General features: G+C 37.0%; 1 long non-coding RNA gene and 1 other non-coding gene across 2 annotated transcripts; both read right to left on the reverse strand.

Moving 5' to 3' along the window:
- Window positions 1–7271: 7271 nt before the first annotated feature.
- LOC116421972 lies at window positions 7272–10716 on the reverse strand. The gene is made up of 2 exons (XR_004232569.1): window positions 10382–10716; window positions 7272–7358 (listed from the first exon to the last, which is right to left on the reverse strand). It is a non-coding gene; the product is annotated as an uncharacterized LOC116421972 (long non-coding RNA).
- On the reverse strand, window positions 10693–10765 carry TRNAK-CUU. The gene has a single exon. It is a non-coding gene; the product is annotated as a tRNA-Lys (tRNA).
- Window positions 10766–13829: the final 3064 nt, after the last annotated feature.

The following is a 13829-nucleotide window of genomic DNA, read 5'->3' on the forward strand; positions in this document are numbered from 1 at the left end:
GTAAAGATGGTTTGCAGCGTTCATTTTTGTTAAGATTTCCAAATTTTTTCTCCCTCCTTCCCTGATCTCTCCCTTCTCCAAAATAGCAAAATAATTGATATAGGTTTGCTTCCCCAATCATTTTTTAACATTTCCATATGAGTCATGTTTGGAAAGAAAAAGGAAAAATTATGAGAAAGAAAAAAAAGGTAAAAATAGCATGTGCCAATCCTTATTCAGTTTCCTTAGTTTTCTCTAGATGCAGATGTCATTTTCCATCCAAACTCTGTTGGAATTTCATGGATTACTGTATTGCTGAGAAGAATTAAATCTATCATAGTTGATCATCATACAGTATTGCTGTATTTTCCTTATTCTACTTACTTTGTTCAGCATCAGTTCATGTGCCAAGCTTCTCTGTATTCAGCCTATTCATCATTTCTTATAGAACAATAGAATTATATTAAATTCATATGCTATAACTTATTCAGCCACTCCCTATTTGATGGGCATTCACTCAGTTTCCAATTTCTTGCTATCACAAAAAGAGCTGCTGCAAACATTTTTGCACATGTGGGTCCTTTTCCTTGTTTTATGATCTCTTTGGGATGCAGACCCAGTAAAGGCACTGTTGGTATGCATAGTTTTATAGCCATTTGGACATAATTCCAAATTGTTTTTCCATCAAAGTTTTCAAAGCAAAGAGGGAAAAAAAGCTTACATTTTGAAATGGTATATTTAAGTTTCTGCCCTATGTAGCACAAGAAGGCTATGAGCAAACTTAAAAGCATAGCTATATATGAAAAAAAAGAAGGAAAAATCTGAACCAAAAACTCTACCCCGATTCCCATTATACCATTGCAGCTTAAAGAAGGAGAAAGTTAGTTTGGGCTAATTTCAAAGGCAGTTTACAATGTGAATTTTAAGAACAGTCATGTTTTTTGCTTATGAAAAAATAAGCTTATTTAAGGGAGCAAGCGAAATTTAATTTGGCAAAATGCTTTATGTGATTTTTATGAATAATAGAACAGAACTTAATTGTGTAAATTAGAAATGTCACCAAAAAGTATTTAATAAGGATATGGAGAAACACCATGTGGTTATTTTGTATGATATAAACATTATAATAACATTTTTTCTAACATGGAATTACTTGAAGATAGTATACTAAGTTTCTGTCCTTGAAGGAACATTAGTTATGTGAAGAATGTAAAATTCTCTTTCTCAGTTTACTTGTAATGCCCACTTCCTAGGATTTTTATGAACTCGGGCATATGATAAGCACTATATAAATGTTTATTATTGTTATTTTTTTTACTTGAATACAATTGCTTCATACCAGATAACTCTGTACTGAGTTTTAGACTAAATAATATACACTGCCAAACATGAAATATGAATGATTTTCTATAGAAGATAATTTGGAAATGCATTCATCTGATGTAATAAATTTTGTTGCATGTTTTAAATTCATGATAATGTATTATTGTTCTATAGGAAAGGTGACCAGGATGCTCTCAGAAAAAAAAAAAAAAAAACCTGGAAAGTCCTCCATGAACTCAAGCAAAGTGAAATGTACTGTATACAAAGTAATAGCAATGTTCTGGGATGACCAGCTAAAAAAGACTTTGCTATTCTCAGCAGTACAATGATCCAAGACTATTCTGAAGGACTCATAATGAAAAATCCTATCCATACTCAGAGAAGGAACTGATTGTGTCTAACTATAGATTGAAACATTCTCTATCTCTATCTCTAAATCTATCTCTCTTTCTCTCTCACTATTTTTCTTGAGGGTTTTTTTTTTTTTCATGAGGGAGATCTATGATTTCTTTCACAACATGACTTTTATAGAAATGTTTTGCATAATTTCACTTGTGTTTTCTTAATAGGGAATGGAGGTGAGGATAAGGGACAGAACTTGGAACTCAAAAGTTTTAAAAATAACTGTTTAAAAGTGTTTTAAATGTAACAGGAAAATATTAAATCAATAAGCAAAAATATTAAATAAATTCATAATATTGTGAATGTTATTATATTTCTAAATTTTCTAGTATTGTAAATTTTGAAAAACCATTATATAATAAATAGAAGAATGCTGAAATTGTGTCCTTGGAAAATTTAACTGTTTTTGATTTGGATACTATGAAATTATTAGTTAGTTTAGAGGCTTTTGTCATGATGTTAAAACTTATCAAGTATTTAAGGGGGTTCAATTTAAAAGGGAAGAATAAGAATTACTATATTGGTTTAAAAAAAAGAAGAGAAAAGAATGTTCATTTTTTTTTAAGACCTGGTAACTTTTTTATTGTTAACTTATTGCTACAACATGAGTGTGATAATAACTATATTCAGCCTTAAATTATGATTAGTGAAACTTTACTATTTGAAGTGAAAAATCATGAGACTATAACCTGATATTGTTTTGACTTTTGAATTTAGGTATATCAGAACGACAGTAATGTATCATTTGAGGGAAATGCCATTAGCTGATCAAAGGGAGTATGATATGAAAATTGCTACAGGTAGTAATTTTGTCTATCTCAGTCTGTGCCTCAGAAAGGTTGTCCTTGGTGTGGACTAAGGCAGGAGCCTCTTGACTCCATTCAGATAAGGTGGAACATTGGCTGTTTTAAACACCTAAATTAATTAAAACCAAACAGAAGTAAGGATGCTTTGTTCTATTCTATCTTTATGGTATCATTCATTGTTCTTAGATAAGGCTAGGAGGATTAGTTTTGATGTTGTTGTAACCACATCCCTTTTTCTTCCTTTCACAGCAAATCTCTCTAATCAGGGTAGGTAAAACTGTGATTTTTTTTTTTAAATAAAGATTCTTGTTGTTGCAATGCTTCAGGACCTCTGCACTACTACAACAGGATGCAAGGTTCTTGAAATATTTCAGAATGATATGAGAGGTTTGTGTGTGTGGTATCTCAAAGATATCAATCTTTTAATTGGTGAGGTTAAAATCAGAAACATGTTTTATTTGGTTATAAGGAAAAGAATTTACATGCAATCAGTTATCATAGAAGGAATGTAATTTATAAATTATCTTATGTTACTTCAAAGGGAAATGCAATTTAGATTTATCATCAATTTAGGGTTAACACCTGTGTGTAGAGCATGTCTTAGAAGTGCTGATAGCTCCTTTGAGATAAACACTGTTCTCTTTATACAGTCTGAGATTAAGTACTTAGTATATTTACACATTCTATTCCAGTCTTTTGTCATCTGTTACAAAAGAAGCTAAATAAGTGTATTTTATGCAAGTCCATTTGTGTGGCTAATGAATCTAGGGATTAAAGTTATTTTCTTACAAGAGCTATTAACTATGTTGTCATGTTTAGTATTATATCCCTAAAGTGTCTCATCCTCCTAAGCAAGGAATTAATTAGAATGGAAAATTTTGAGAAAGAAACAATACCAAACAATCATATACACATATGTAATGTATGTGTATATGTATGTATATGTATGGTATACGTATATGTATTTATATCATAGGTAAATAATTCTAATGGAATATAAGGATCTTGAGCATGTTCAAATAAGTTCTAAAAATTGGGTTCAAGACTTTGTATATAAAATTGTATTGTTCACTCTCTGCACAAGGGTTTTTTAATGCTTAATTTATAGTGTCAAGAGTGATGCCTTCTCTGGTTTTAAAAATGTTTAGTTTCTGATTTCTTTGCAAGTGAATATAAGATCCTATTTATTGACAAATCTGTGCTTTACTAATAAATTGGTTGTCGATTTTATCTTATTTTGGCTATAATGTGCCAAAACAATATGAATTTAGGAACGAATATTAGAAATACTAGTCTTGCATTGAATATGTCCCCTCAACATTGAAAAATCAGAGATAGGAAAAAACTCAGCCGAAGGGAATTTGGGGTATTATTCTAGGTAACACTAAATAGACAATGGAGGGGTGTATGGAGTGCTCAAAAGGATTAGCACCTCTTCTGTGAAGTCTGTCAAGGCCCTTTTAGGGTGGTTTATCCACCTTTAATGTCCACCTGATTCATCTAATTCTTATCTTGACTCTAAGAAGCTCCATGGCCACACCCTGGTAAAACCAGGTTGATAGACAGGCTAACCAGGTTGAGAGAACTGACAGGCCTCAAACCTATCTGTGAATTAGGGAAATGTCTACCTCAAGCATATGAAGAATTCCCCTCCAGGAGTGGGCAGAGGAGAACAATTTGTTCCAATGGCTATGATGACAACTGAAGCCAGTGATATTGAAGATTTGAAGCTTGGTCAGATATCAGAAATGTCAAGGTCATCTCCTGCATCCCAAGCCACTGCCAATCATCCTGACTTTTCTTTTGTTACTGAACTTTGATGACTTAAGAAGAACAAGTCAAGCTAGACACTTTGTGCACCTCTGCCTTACCTAAACCCAACTCCTGCAAGTCAAGCCATCAGCCATGATGTCATTGGCAATCTTCAAACATGAAGGATGATTCTGGAGAGCAATTTGGAACTGTGTCCAAAGGGCTATCTAACTGGGATACCCTTTGGTCCAGCAGTGTTTCTACTGGGCTTATATCCCAAAGAAATCTTAAAGAAAGAAAGGGATCCATATGTGCAAAAATGTTTGTGGCAGCCCTTTTTGTAGTGGCAAGTAAGTGGAACTGAGTGGATGCCCATCAGTTGGAGAATGGCTGAATAAGTTATTGGTATATGGTATATGGTATATGAATGTTATGAAATATTATTGTTCTATAAAAAACGATCAGCAGCATGATTTCAGAGAGACCTAGAGAGACTTGTATGAACTGATGCTGAGTGAAATGACAGGAGATCATTATACACAGCAACAGCAAGTTTATATGATGATCAGTTCTGATGGACATGGCTCTCTTCAAAAATTAGATGATTCAGGCCATTTCTAATGGTCTTGTGATGAAGAGAACCATCTATACCCAGAGAGAAGGCTGTGAGAACATGTTATTTTGAACAGTCAGTGAGCAAACATTTGACACTTGCTGTATGCTAGATACTGTACAAAATACCAAGGGTACAAAGCAAGGCAGAAACCAAGCAAGAAAGAAAGAATGAAAAGAAAAGAAGAAAAGAAAAACCACCACAACAAATTTATTCCTTATCCTCAAGGAGCTTCCATTCTAATGGAAGAGACAAAATTTCTAGGTATGTGCAAGAGATACATAGTCTAGGTTCTGCACGCTGGCCGTACAGAATAAACTGTACCCCTCTTTTTCACTCATAACAGCCTTTCAAATATTTAAAGACAGAAATCATACTTCTACTAAAGCTCATCTTTCCAGATCAAATCTCCCTAGTTCCTATTCTTCATGTATCATGGTTTCCAGATCACTCAACATCCTGGTTCTGTTATATTTGAGTACAAGTGACCATCTAAAATTTGTGTTGCTTGAATTATATGTACTTGTTACAAGGGTTTTCTTTTTCCAATGGAAAAAAAAGGAGAATAGGCAAGGCAAAGAAATTGATTTTTGTTAATTAAAGAGAAAATTAGATTAAAAATTTATAACAAGATGATCATTTAGCTGGAGGCACAGAAAAGAGAACGTATACTCCTAAGACAGGGTTGATAGTAGAAACACATTTTTTTTGTTGTTCCTTAGCTGAATTAATTTTAATTAAATGGAGTCAGGCAAGTTTAAGGGCTCTAGTTTAAGGGAAAACATCTCTAAAGACAAAAACCTATAGTGTCATGGAATATAGAATTTATAGACTGCCTAGTCTATTTCATAAATACAGAAACTGAGATCTATACATGATTTGTCCAATGTCACAAAGTTTTAAAAACAATAGTATTATAAAAACCTTAGGATCAAAGGCCTACCCTTAACACCTATCTAGAATATGGCAGTTTGGATCCTGGACTCTTAAAGACTGTCAGCAAAGCATGAGCTCTTGCAGGTTTTTCAAAGATAATAAAGAGTCCTTAAATTCCCAAAAGATCATAGTCTGAGGTTTGGCAACTCAGAGAAAATACCTATATGTAATGGTAGCAATCTGTGTGAGCAGAGACAAGAAAACTGATGAAAATCATGGATCCTTGAAATGCAGAAGCAAATTGCCATCTGCCTCTGGTTTTTAACTAAGAAGTTCTGTTTCTATGAGCCTGTTTAATTGGCCAGTCCTTCCATCTGCTCTTCCAGCATCTGTCTACATCTGTTCTGAGTCTCTACACAAGTGTAAAGGATTGTCCTCCAGAGCTAGAGGGATTTCAGACGCTATCCACAAGGAACTTTAAGTACCTAAAAGGATCCTCATTCTCCTACTTACCCCAGCATTTTTCTGCCATCATTGAGCTCAACTATATTCACTTCTTCTCTCTGCTTATAATTAAAATCTCTGTTTCTTATTTTTTCCTCTCCCTCATGCTTTAACCCACAAGCTCAACTGCTTACTTGGCATTTCCCCTTGGAAGCTACCATCCTGAATCCAGTATGCCAAAGAGTACTGGAATTAAAGTAAAAGGAACTGGGTTCAAATCCTGCTTCTGTCACTTAGGCTTTTCATGTGACCTTTGCTGTGACACTCAAGCTACTTGGGACATATTAAACATTTAGTATCTATTGACTAACTCCTTTTGGACTTAAATTTTCCATCTATAAAATGACTGAGTTGGATTAGGCAGCCTCGCTGGGACAATTCTGGCTTTAAATCAATGATCTCTATGAACTAATCAGTTATGGGCCCATCTCCATCCATGGTTCTCTGTCAATTTCCCTATTTCTGCCAAGGTATCATTATTTCCCCAGGCACCTAAAATATAAAATTCCAGTTATCTTTCCTCTCCTCCCTGTCCCCATCTAATCAGTCACTAACAGTATAAGATTGTATAAATAATCATTATTGCTAGCACTCCTCTGTGGAGCTGTTCAAATTGATAAGACTACAGATCCATTTTTGGGTAATTATAGTTCTATTTATGTAGCATTTCATGGTTTACAAAGCATTCTGAACAACCTTGTGAGGAAGGTAGTCAAAGAATTGTTATCCCATTTTATAGGTGAAGAAATTATAACTCAGAAAGATGATGGAAATTGTGCATGGTTCCAGGTTTGATACTGCATGGACATAAACCCTAACCTCTTTATTCAAGGTCCATTGCTTTTGAGTTTATAATCTGGATAATTTCTCCCTCAAATTTATAACCTAGTTCAGAAACGAAAGCAAACATAAGAAGATACATTATAAATTGTGGTTATTTATGGAATAATGCAAGTTGAGATTTTGCCTCAGCCCCATTTCCTGAGCGTCAGATGTTACTTGCTTTCTTGTTTTTAATTAGGCACAAGGAATCCAACTATTGGCATACCATCAGTTGTCACTTTGGAGCAGGAGTAGGAATCTTCTCAGAAAGTCAACATGACCTAGTGGAGAAAAGAACAACTTTGTTATCAGTAATGACTTGATTTCAAGTGTTATCTCTGATACAAACTAGGTGACACTGGGCAAGTGACAGAATGTCAGCCACCCAGGCAGTTCTCTGAGGCTATAAATTACAAACTGACAGGGTCAATAAAAAGAGTTTCATTCATTTCATTCTACTAGTTTCCCCCACATTAATCAAACCATCCATTTAGAAAAATACAAAATCAGAATGGCAAGGTAAATATTATTTTACTTTATATGTTTTTGCATTTACATAATAGTTTTTTTTAATTCAATTTTTTTTAAATAGAGCCTGGGACAAATGGGAAAATAAGCCCTCTTAGATGATTCAATCATTTTTTACTTGTTTATTAATCACTTATGAAGTGCCAGTTATATACAGTGTGGTTAAGAGCTGAAGTGAATGAAGAACTTTAAAGGAGAAATTAGCAAAATGCTTCCAGTAAATGAAGTTAAGATTTGCATTTATAGGTAGAGATTCCAGAATCATGTCCTTTCTTTCTGTTTTCTTTATTTGGGAGTTTTGAGGGGAAAGAAACTATGGATTAAAACCCTCACAACTTGGGAAATGGCAACTGGCATTTGTGTAATGATTTAAGGTTTGGAAAATGCTTTGCATAGTCAATCCTAGCAATAACCCTATGAAGTAGTTGGTATTTGGGAGGTTGGGGAAGGATGGGAAGGATGGCTGGAACTGTGGTTTCACTCATGTAAGCAAGCACCTTCTAGGGAAATGCTTTCAACCAAAGCAGATCAGCAACTGTTTTTCAATTTAAAATCTTTGAGAGTTGACTAGAACACTGAGAGTTTTAGCAACTTGATCAAGGTCACACAGCCAGTATGGATCTATGACTGGATTCCAGTGAACCCAGTTCTTTCTTGCTCTAGGTCCAGCACTCTATCCTCCAAACCCCACCGAACTCAGAGGGAAGGTAGAGGATTAAAAATAAATCGACAAATTGGCCATAGCTATTTGTTTTCCTTTCAAAATGGGCATTTGTTATTTGTTACTTTCTAGACACATTTCTTGTCAATTTCCACCTTCCTTTTTGTGAAATCTAATTTAGCTTTTCTTGGGAAAATATTTCCTCCACGGGGAGAATTGCTCCTCTTCTATGATAGTGGGATGTTTGGGGCTTTTCATTATTTCTAAGGGCTCAAAGTCAAGCTGTTGAAATTTGCCAGTTTTTGTTAAGAAACTGCAGCACAATTTGTCAAGGCCCAGAAACTTGAAATGATTTCTATTGTAAATTAAGTATAAGCTTTGAGAGAAACTCATCAGGAAAATTATCTGAGCATTGCCAGAAAGCACCAACAAATGCAGGTCAGGACTCTAGCATCTGGAGTTGGCAAGATGAGGGCCAAGTCCTGCCTTGGGAAATGGTTTGAAATGGATTGTTGGGAGCTTTTGTTGTTTGTCTCAGGACCATGACCTCAGGGAGGTGATGCTGTGCCATGCAAGTGAATTGGATTGAAGTGAGGGACCAGCCTCACTTTCTCCTCTGGAGCCATCTGAGCCCAATGGGAAAATATAGATCACTATGCCTGAAGATGGCCCTAGATGCAGGGGGAGACCTGGACTTTTTAAAGTTAAGGTCTTTAAAAGATGTTAGTTTGACTGAGGAAATGCCCAGTCAGTGATTAGGAGGAGGTAAGAAAAGAGACAAGAGACTGCTCTCCCCCCCAAAAAAAAAATCAGTTTGGGAGGGGAAGACTCTCAGGGTGTCTGTCCAAAGCAAAAATAATTCCTATTTACACTGAGCTAATGGGGCTGAACCCATGATCAAGTGGGGCTTGATTTGGGACTCAACTTTGGCCAGTAAATGAGAGCCTGAGTGATTTGGGCTTATGGAATTATCCTGAAGAAAGAAATCTCAATAATTCCTAGATGTCTTGAAGAGGAGGGAAGGGAAGGGAAGGGAAAGAAGAAAAGTTAAGGAAAGGAGCTGTGTTACTCAGCAGAGGGTCCCCAGTGGGGCAGCTCCTACTACTCACAGAAGTTGCTTGTCCTCCTTCTTTGAAGAGGATCATGATGTTGGGGAGCTCATGCAGTGATATGCAAATGAATCGGATTGAAGTGAGAAATCTGTGCAAAGTTACCATCTTCATTTTCCCCTCTTAGATCTCCATTTAGATTTAGCAATATGTAGATCAGGACGACGGGAGTTGGGGTGGGGGTGGGGAGCGGATATGGAGAAAACCAGGTTTGGTTCTCAGTGCCTTAGGAACACTTCAGGAAGGGAGAAGACTTCTGTCCGACTCTGTAAAGCCAGAGAGTGACCAGAGAAGGACAAGAAAAAATGGGGTGGGAGGGTAATAGGAAATCTATGTTCACCCTAGAAACTTGCAGCTGTTCTTAACTTCTGGCGGAGTCCTTTTTAGCTAAAAGCCTGCTGTGCAGCCCCGGGGTTGTTTGACCTGCCCTCTCATACCGAGGTGCAGGAAGCAAAGGGGAATAAGGGAAGGAGTGAGTGGGAATAGTGGGAATTAAAAGAGCTTCTTAATCGGGGTAGGATAACTCTGAGTTATCTGCGATTTCGTATTAGTCTGTTAATCGATTAATATTTGTCAGGGGATATTTTGTTCCAGATGCTGTACTGGGAATATAGAAAGAAGGAAAAGAGTTCTTGTGCTCTAGGAGCTTACTTTCTAATGGGGGAGACACGTCAACAAATACATAAAAAGCAAGCTATATATTGAGGAAATAGGAAATGAATGACGGAGCAAGAGAGGTTGGGAAAGGCTTCCCGTAGAAGGTGGGATCTTAGTTGGGACTTAAAGGAAGCCAGGGAGGTCAGTAGTTAGAGCGGAGGAGAGACGGCGTTCCTGGCATGGGGGGTGGCCAGAGAGAACGGCCCGAGACCAGAGATGGGGGGGGTCTTGCCGCTGGGACGGCTCGGGACAGCGTGGCGGGGAGTTGGCGGACATGGGGGATGATGAATTCATTAGAAGCCCTGCTCTGGCCCAAGAGGGAGGGAGCCTCCGATCACTTTCCATGTACCTTGGGTTCCAACAAGTCAAAGTTTTCGGTCCTCTCAGTTCAGGACGTTCTTCGTGGCCTGGGGGAAGAAACCGCCAAACTGGCGACGCCCGATCGGGCCGGAGCCCGGGTGAGAGTAGTGACGTAGCGCAGGGTACTTCCCGCGGCTGTCCCTGTTCTGCCCTAGATACATTGTAACCTCCTGGTTCCAGTTTCCCCGCGGATACACACATAAACTCAGGAACCGAGAAATTGAGTTGTTCCCTTTTTTTTTTTGATTATTTTTTTTTTTTAACCCGAGTCTAAAATGGGACCAGAGAAAAAGTAACCGTCGCCCAACGTGGGGCTCGAACCCACGACCCTGGGATTAAGAGTCCCATGCTCTACCGACTGAGCTAGCCGGGCAGGTCGAAATTTTGGGCTTTTCCTTGTCCCTTCATAGATTAGACGCAGCATTTCCTTTTAAGGAGAGTGATGAAGTGCTGTCTGAGCGGGATGCTCCCCTGGCCACTTTTTGCTTCAGGAAAGTTTTCTCAGCCGCTTTCTTCCACTTCGGACTGAACTTTTGATTTTCCGATTGTCGGGAGGGCGCTTCTAAGACCCGCTCCAGGGCTACTATTTCACAAGAGTGTCACCACCCCCTAGTGGTGAGCACCCCTTCCCCATTTCAATCCAGCAACTGCCCTGCTACTAAGTAAATCTACGAATTAGTTACATTGGGCTTGCAGATCTCCCGGAAAACCCCTTGCTACATCATAGACCCCAGACTCGAGATTGGAGCTACCGAGGCCGGAAATGAAAATGCGGGAGAATAAGACAGTTTGTGCTTTTGTGATTCCCCGCCTCAGGGGGCGTGGGGGTTAAGGGGATGGCTTCTTCAGGGGAACCTTCACAGACAGTTTAATTTTGGAGAGATCATGGCCGACATTTAGTCCAGCTGGCTCACTTTACAAATGAGGAAGCATAGAGTTTCTGGGGTGTCATATGGCAGGACCTTGCTCTTTGAGTATAGTTTGTGTATCATTTCCAGCTTCCATGTTTTCTCCCCTATAGAATGTAAACTCCTAGAAGGCAAAGGCCACTTCATTTTGTCTTAACCTTTCTAGGGTCTAGAATAATGCCTGGAGGATAAATGCTTATTGAGACAAAGCCAGGAACTATAGGAACACAATTCTAAAACGCTCTCACACAAATAAAGTTTGATCTAAATAACTGAAAGAATAGCATGTGCTCATGGATAGGCCGAGCTAATATAAAAATGACAATTCTATCTAAATTAATCTAAATTGTTTCAGTGCCATAGCAATCGAACTGCCAAGAAATTACAGTTGGAAAAATAATCACAAAATTCATCTGGAAGAACAAAAGGTCAAGAATTTCAAGGAAATTAATGCAAAAAAAAAAAAAAAAGTGCAAAAGAAGGTGGCTTAGTTGTACCAGACCTAAAACTATATTACAAAGCAGCAGTCATGAAAACCATTTGGTAAAGCCTAAGAAAGAGTAATCGATCAGTGGAACAGGTTAGGTTCACAAGATATAATCGTCAATGGCTACAGTAATCTAGTGTTTGATAAATCCCCCCCCCAAAAAAAAGATTATTTTTTTTCTTCTGGGATAAGAACTCATTATTTGGAAAAAAATTGCAGGGAAAATTGGAAAATAGCATGGCAGAAACTAGCATTGAAACCAGCACTCCATGGGATGGGAAGAAGGAAGGGAGAAAAAAATTGTAATACAAGGTTTTCAAGGGTGAATGCTGAAAGTTATCTTTCCATATATTTTGAAAATAAAGTTATTACTTAATTTTTAAAAAAAAATACTGTTTATCCTTTGTTTTCAAAGAGAATAATAATGAAATTCATATTTGAGGCAACTGGGTGGTGCAAATAAATCGCTAGATCTGGAGTCAAGAAAACTTAAGTTCAGTTTTGATTTCACGCACTTATTAGCTGTGTGATCTTGAATAAGTCATTTGACCTCTGAATGCCTCAGTTTCCTCATCTCTAAAATGGGAATAATGCTAAACACCTTTCCTTGAGGGCTGTGAGGATCAAATGAGACAGTCCTTGTAAAGCACTTCTCATAGTGGCAGGCACAAAATAAGCATTGTATAAATATTAGTTATCATTATTATTATATGAAGGGACAAAAATCTTAAGGCAAGTAGTGGAAAGAAGTAGGAACAAAGGAAAGCCTACCGGCACATTATCAAATGATATGGCAAATCAGTAATTCTTAACATTTTAGTAATAGTTAAAAATGGGAGATCAGTGAGAGAAATTGGTTATAAATCATGCAGAAGAAGCAAAAGTGTCTTTTGCCTTCTTAGTATTTGATAAACACAAAGACCCCAGCTACTGGAATAAGAACTCACTATTTGACAAAAACTGCTAGGAAAATTGGGTAGTAATATGGAAGAAATTAGATTTATTTACAACACCTCATGCTTTATACCAAGATAAACTCCAAATGGTTACATGACCCAGATATAAGGTCACATCTGTTGTTCTGAATCCAACTTGACCCATCACAAACAAATTAGAGAAACATGAAGAAAAAATCCTATCCCGTCAGTGGAGAGGAGAAAAGTTCATGACCATATAAGTGATTGAGAGGCTTGTAGAAGATAAAATGAATAATTTTGATTATATGAAATGAAAAGTTCTGCACAAGTCCAATTAAACTAAGACTAAAAACAAAAACAATTTGCAAAAAAAAAAAACTTTGCTGCAAATTTCTCTGATAATTTCTCATTTCCAATATACATAAAGAAGTGATTCAAATGAATAAGAGTAAGTCATTCCCCAAGTATTAAATGGTTTCAAGATATGAATAGATAATTCTTTTTTATTTTTATTTTTTTTTATAAAATAAATTTTTATTGACAGAACCCATGCCAGGGTAATTTTTTTTACAACATTATCCCTTGCACTCACTTCTGTTCCGATTTTTCCCCTCCCTCCCTCCACCCTCTCCCCAAGAAAGCAAGCAATCCTATACATGTTAAATAGATTACAGTAGATCTTGGATACAATATATGTGTGCAGAACTGAACAGTTTTCTTGTTGCTTGGGGAGAATTGGATTTAGAAGGTATAAATAACCTGGGAAGAAGAACAAAAATGCAAGCAGTTTACATTCATTTCCTAGTGTTCTTTCTTTGGGTGTAGCTGCTTCTGTCCATCCTTGATCAATTGAAACTAAGTTAGATCTTGTTTTTGTTGAAGAAATCCACTTCCATCAGAATACATCCTCATACAGTATCGTTGTTGAGGTATATGATTTCCTGGTTCTGCTCATTTCACTCAGCATCAGTTCATGTAAGTCTCGCCGATTCTTTCTGTATTCGTCCTGCTGGTCATTTCTTACAGAACAATAATATTCCATAACAATGAATAGATAATTCTCAAAGGAAGAAGCCCAGCTATGTATCCCCATAAGAAAAAATGCTCCCAAATCACTACTCACTA

The sequence above is a fragment of the Sarcophilus harrisii genome, chromosome 2 (genome assembly GCF_902635505.1).
Source record: "Sarcophilus harrisii chromosome 2, mSarHar1.11, whole genome shotgun sequence".
Taxonomy (NCBI): domain Eukaryota; kingdom Metazoa; phylum Chordata; class Mammalia; order Dasyuromorphia; family Dasyuridae; genus Sarcophilus; species Sarcophilus harrisii.